General features: G+C 37.2%; 1 non-coding gene and 1 pseudogene across 1 annotated transcript; one reads left to right on the forward strand and one right to left on the reverse strand.

The window, feature by feature from the left end:
* Positions 1-1,148: 1,148 nt before the first annotated feature.
* On the forward strand, positions 1,149-3,512 carry LOC101288742 (UDP-GalNAc:beta-1,3-N-acetylgalactosaminyltransferase 1-like; annotated as a pseudogene).
* On the reverse strand, positions 2,684-2,786 carry LOC117203359 (U6 spliceosomal RNA). Its single transcript, XR_004486090.1, has one exon. It is a non-coding gene; the product is annotated as a U6 spliceosomal RNA (small nuclear RNA).
* Positions 3,513-5,274: the final 1,762 nt, after the last annotated feature.

The following is a 5,274-nucleotide window of genomic DNA, read 5'->3' on the forward strand; positions in this document are numbered from 1 at the left end:
TTCAGGCATTTTAAGTGGACAGAACTAGGGAATACATACTTTTTAAAGAAAAAGTTCATGATTTAATAGTATTTCCAATTCAGATTTAACATTACAAGTTTTTGCTGTGTCATTTTATTTTGATCCCTTATTTTCGTACACAGAAATTCTTAATTCCTAACGCAGCAACATAATTACGTATTTGCTGTATTCTACCATATAAAAATGGGCCACATTATTAATAATATAATTCAAGCAAGCATTCTTACTGTTTGATGCTTGTCACCTTGAATTTTATATGTCAGATAATAATATTGTTATCCTTGCTTTATTTATAGACTACATATTTATTTTTAAACTCTTGATGCCATGGTTTAGGTGTGTCTTGTTCAAATAGCTTATTGTTATAATTTGTGACTGTCTGTGCATGTATACGTGCATATGTGTTTGTATTCACAGAGGCATCACTGCATCTTCCCCCTCATTCTAACACTCTTAGTCTTTTAAATAAAGCCTCAGATATGTTATAAATCTATACTTTATCAATTAAATACGAAATAACTATATTAAAACATGTATTAAATATACTTACTATATCAAATTATATATTATAGTAAATATTATATAATATATATAATTTTGGTTATTAGGTATTTAGGGTGGACGGAGAGGTGAACAAATGTTCTTATAAAATAATAAATATGTTTATTCAATAAAATTTAGAAAATGCAGAAGAAGAGAAAAAAGAATCACCAACTCTCTTACTCCCAACAAACAGACAACCACTGTTAACCATTCATTCATAAATGCACATTAGGGGTTTACTATTTGCATTTTGATATGTTTCTTTCCAGTCAAGATTATACAATTAAATAATAATTAATAATAATGGATTCCATTTGTTAGTGCTTATATTTTACCAGGAAATATTTACAGATTATCTCAGTTAATCCTCATAACAAACATAGGGAATAGGTGATACGTTAATACCACTTTAGAGGTGGAGAAAGTGAGTTTCAGAAATGTTAAGTGACTTGTCCAAGATGTCAGTATTAACATGGCCTTGGAAAATGGGGAGGGGGAGGGTCGGCCCTCTGCCCGCGTTGGAGCAGGGTGCGCGCGGCGCGCGGGAGAGTTCATGGCAAATCGTTTAATTAAAGCATATGGAATACGGGAAACAAAAGACTTCAACTAGTGCTTTAGTCTCATCTGAAATTCTACAGGCATGTATCTCGTAAGCAGTATATGGCAGAGTTTTAGGCCAATCTGAGAGTCTTGTTTTTCAGTAGAAATTTCAAGCATTAGTTTTGACTACCACTTGCTATGGAATGTTCAGTTGATGAAACTGAAGGTCTTTCACTCAGAAGAAGTAAATCAAGAACCCGAGGCTCGCGTGCTCCTGAGCTTCTGTGAATGGCCCCGGCGCTGCAAACCACCCTTCCGGGTGGATGTCACTGAGATCCCTGGAGCCTCCTGCTGCCGTCGCTCCTGAGTTTCCTGGTGATGTGGTACCTCAGTCTTCCCCACTACAATGTGCTAGAACGCGTGAACTGTATGTACTTCTATGACTATGAGCCCATTTACAGACAAGTCTTCCGCTTCACACTTCGAGAGCATTGGAGCTGCTCTCATCAAAATGCATGTCTTGTCATCCCGGTGACCTCACACCCCTCAGATGTGAAAGCCAGATGGGCCATTAGAGTTACTCGGGGTGAAAAGAAGTCTTGGTGGAGATATGAGGTTCTTACATTTTTCCTATTAGGCCAGTAGGCTGAAAGGGAAGACAAAGTATTAGCATTATCCTTAGAGGATGAACACCTCCTTTATGGCAACATAATACAAGATTTTTTAGACACATACAATAATGTGACCTTGAAAACAATTATGGCATTTAGGTGGGTAACTGAGTTTTGCCCCAACGCATGGTACATCACGAAGACAGACACTGGTGTTTTCATCAATACTGGCAACTTAGTGAAGTATCTTTTAAATTTAAACCACTCAGAGGAGTTTTTCACAAGTTATCCTCTAATTGATGATTATTCCTATAGAAGATTTTACCAAAACCCCCATATTTCATACCAGGGGTATCCCTTCAAGGTGTTTCCTCCCTACTGCGGTGGGTTGGGTTATATAATATCCAGAAATTTGGTGCCAAGAATCTATGAAATGATGAGTCATGTAAAACCCATCAAGTTTGAAGATGTTTATGTTGGGATGTGTTTGAATTTATTAAAAGTGGACATTCATATTCCAGAAGACACCAACCTTTTCTTTTTATATAGGATCCATCTGAATGTCTGTCAACTCAGATGCATGATTGCAGCCCATGGCTTTTCTTCCAAGGAAATTATCACATTTTGGCAAGCTATGCTAAGGAACACCACCTGCCATTTTTTCCCCTTATATCAGTGTTTATTTATTTTGTTGTTTATTTTTTTAGCATCTTTATTGGAGTATAATTGCTTTACAATGGTGTGTTAGTTTCTGCTGTATAACAAACTGAATCAGCTATACGTATACACATATCCCCATATCTCCTCCCTCTTGCGTCTCCCTCCCACCCTCCCTATCCCACCCCTCTAGGTGGACACAAAGCACCGAGCTGATCTCCCTGTGCTATGAGGCTGCTTCCCACTAGCTATCTGTTTTACATTTGGTAGTGTATATATGTCCATGCCGCTCTCTCACTTCGTCCCAGCTTAAAAATATGGAATGCTTCATGAATTTGCGTGTCATCCCTGCACAGGGGCCATGCTAATCTTCTCTGTATCGTTCCAATTTAGTATATGTGCCGAAGCAAGCACCCACATGCCATTATTAATTTGACATTCTACCCAAAGCCTAGAGAAGGGAGGGATACTTTGTGGAGACCGTTAAAATTAGACTGTGAAATCTCCAATGGAAAACTCATGGGAAGGTCATTGTGTGGCTTACACGGAACCAAAACTCATGAAGAGCCCATAGGCTGGATACTGGAGGGTTGCACTTGACCTGTGGTTTATTTTGACAACAATCAAGTCAGGCCTTTTAAAGATGATATTTAGAGGAATTAAACATCTGACAAAGGAATAGGAGGTTTTTGTTAATAAAACAAACAATTTGAACATGTCATTCTATAGATTAGAATTTCTTAAATGGGTTTCATTGAGTTATAAGCTCATTTGTCCATAACAACAAAGCAGTGTGAAGTATTATTCATTGAACAATCTAGTCAGTTCAGGGTTTTGTGTATATCTTACATGGATTACAGTTTTTAAAATACATAGTTCTGTGTAAAAAAACTGAAGTTATACTGAATAAAATTTCATCTGGTTTTGGTCATTTGGAAGATACGTCAGGATGCTGCAGTATTTCAGAGTTATCAATTATTGTTTAATGTTACTTAGAGTTTTGCACTTTTATGGGTGTTTGAAGTTATGGTTGTTTCAATACTGTATAAACAGAATAGTGAAAATCACTCTTTATATTTAAACTTCTTTTCCAGTTACTTCACTAATGAGTTTATTATGAATAGCTCCATTAATGTGTAGTCATTGGCCATTATTGCATATCAGTAATCTCTTGAACTTTGATAAATATTTTGTCATGGTAACACAGAGAAGAATTAAAGCAAGAAGATCTGAATTCTGTCTTGTTTTTAAAAATATCATCCCCGGTGTTTTTAGATGTCACTTCATCTGTCTCATTTTTCCACCTGGAAATTAGGAGTAGTATAGAATGCCAGGCAGCATGTTTCCTTTTGGAAAGGACTCTGAAGCCAAAAAGAAAAGAGAGAATGTGGTGGCCAGAATATTATGAAAGGAGTGTCATATTTCAGTGCTTGAGTTGGAAAGAGAAGACTAAATATTCGAGCTGCATTGTTAACTGCTCTGCGTTTTTTCTCATTAACAATCAGTTTGAGAATAAAAAGAAAACAAAAAAACACAGCTGCTATTGTTATTAGTTTCACATCAAGAGGAAAGCCCTACTATGTGGTCTAAAATCAAGTCTGATTTCCATGTCATGGTGAAGCACATTTTTTCATAGGAGAGATGATGTAGGTCACCTTTGACCTGCTACTTGGTCAAAGAGGGGCACCCCTTGCCCCCATATTCTCGGGATTGTGCGATTTCCCATTATGCCTGATATGGGACAAGTGATTCCTTTTATCTGGATTACATGATGGTGAAAGATCAAATCTGTTGGCAGAAAATATGAACGTGAAAGTGTATAGTCAGCTCTTGTAATGCTCATATATTTATAATTCTCCTATAAGAAAAGCTTAATTTCAGTTAGAACCATTATAATGTTTGATTCTTTATAACAAGGCTATTTCCATTTCCTTCATCTCAGACCTGATCCAGTTACAATAAAATCAATCAAATGAAAAAAAGAAAATGGGGAGAAATTATACTGGCTGAACTTCCAGTGGAATGAATTATTTTGGGCTAATTTTCTGCCATGGTTGTGAGAAATCAATAGATTTTGCAGAATTTTGAAAAGCAGCCTTTACTGATGAAGAACATGTTTGGCTGCCTGCAACAGAAGGAAAGTCAATTATAGCGGCTTCATACAACATACGTTAAGGTTTTCATCTAACAACTAAGCCTAGACCCAGGGTGGTACAGCACATTCTGTCATTGTTCCAGGCTCTTTCCTCCTTTGTACTTTCCTTGACACACGGTTTTACCCTCGTGTGTGTCACCACATGGTCACAGAATGGCTACTTCAGCTCAACCTTCATGTCTGTGTGTCAGGAAGTCACTGAAGTGGGAAGGAAATCCACAGAAGCTTTCTGCTTATATCTCGATGGTCAGAAATATGTCCCAAGGTAACCCTTATCTGTGATCAAGGTTGGAATATGGAGGGTTTATTTTTCTGGGCACATTTCCACCTTAAACAAAATCTGGATTCTCTCTAGCAAAATCCACTACCTCATGTATATTTAACAAGTAGTTACATGAAAATAAATTTCATAATAAACTCAACGTAATCTCTTGAGGCAGAGCAAGATATCTGCTTTTGGGGAAAAAGGAGTATGGGAAAATATAGTGCAGTGCTATAGCACGTGAAACAAAACCCCTTGCTGTTGAAATTTGGAGAGAAACAAAGTTCATCCATTAACAAGGAATTTCCCAGTTGTGTGGTTTGCCTAGAGGATCAGATACTTTGCGAGCTCAGCATTGATCATCCTGCACTTTACAGCTCTCTGCAGTGTCATTATTATGGTTCATTATACTGTTGGCAACTATCTTGGCCAACCTTGAAGATGAGTTCAAAAAGGCCTTGTCCTGCAAACACTCCTCCAGCTCT

Source organism: Orcinus orca, chromosome 17, assembly GCF_937001465.1.
Source record: "Orcinus orca chromosome 17, mOrcOrc1.1, whole genome shotgun sequence".
Lineage (NCBI taxonomy): Eukaryota > Metazoa > Chordata > Mammalia > Artiodactyla > Delphinidae > Orcinus > Orcinus orca.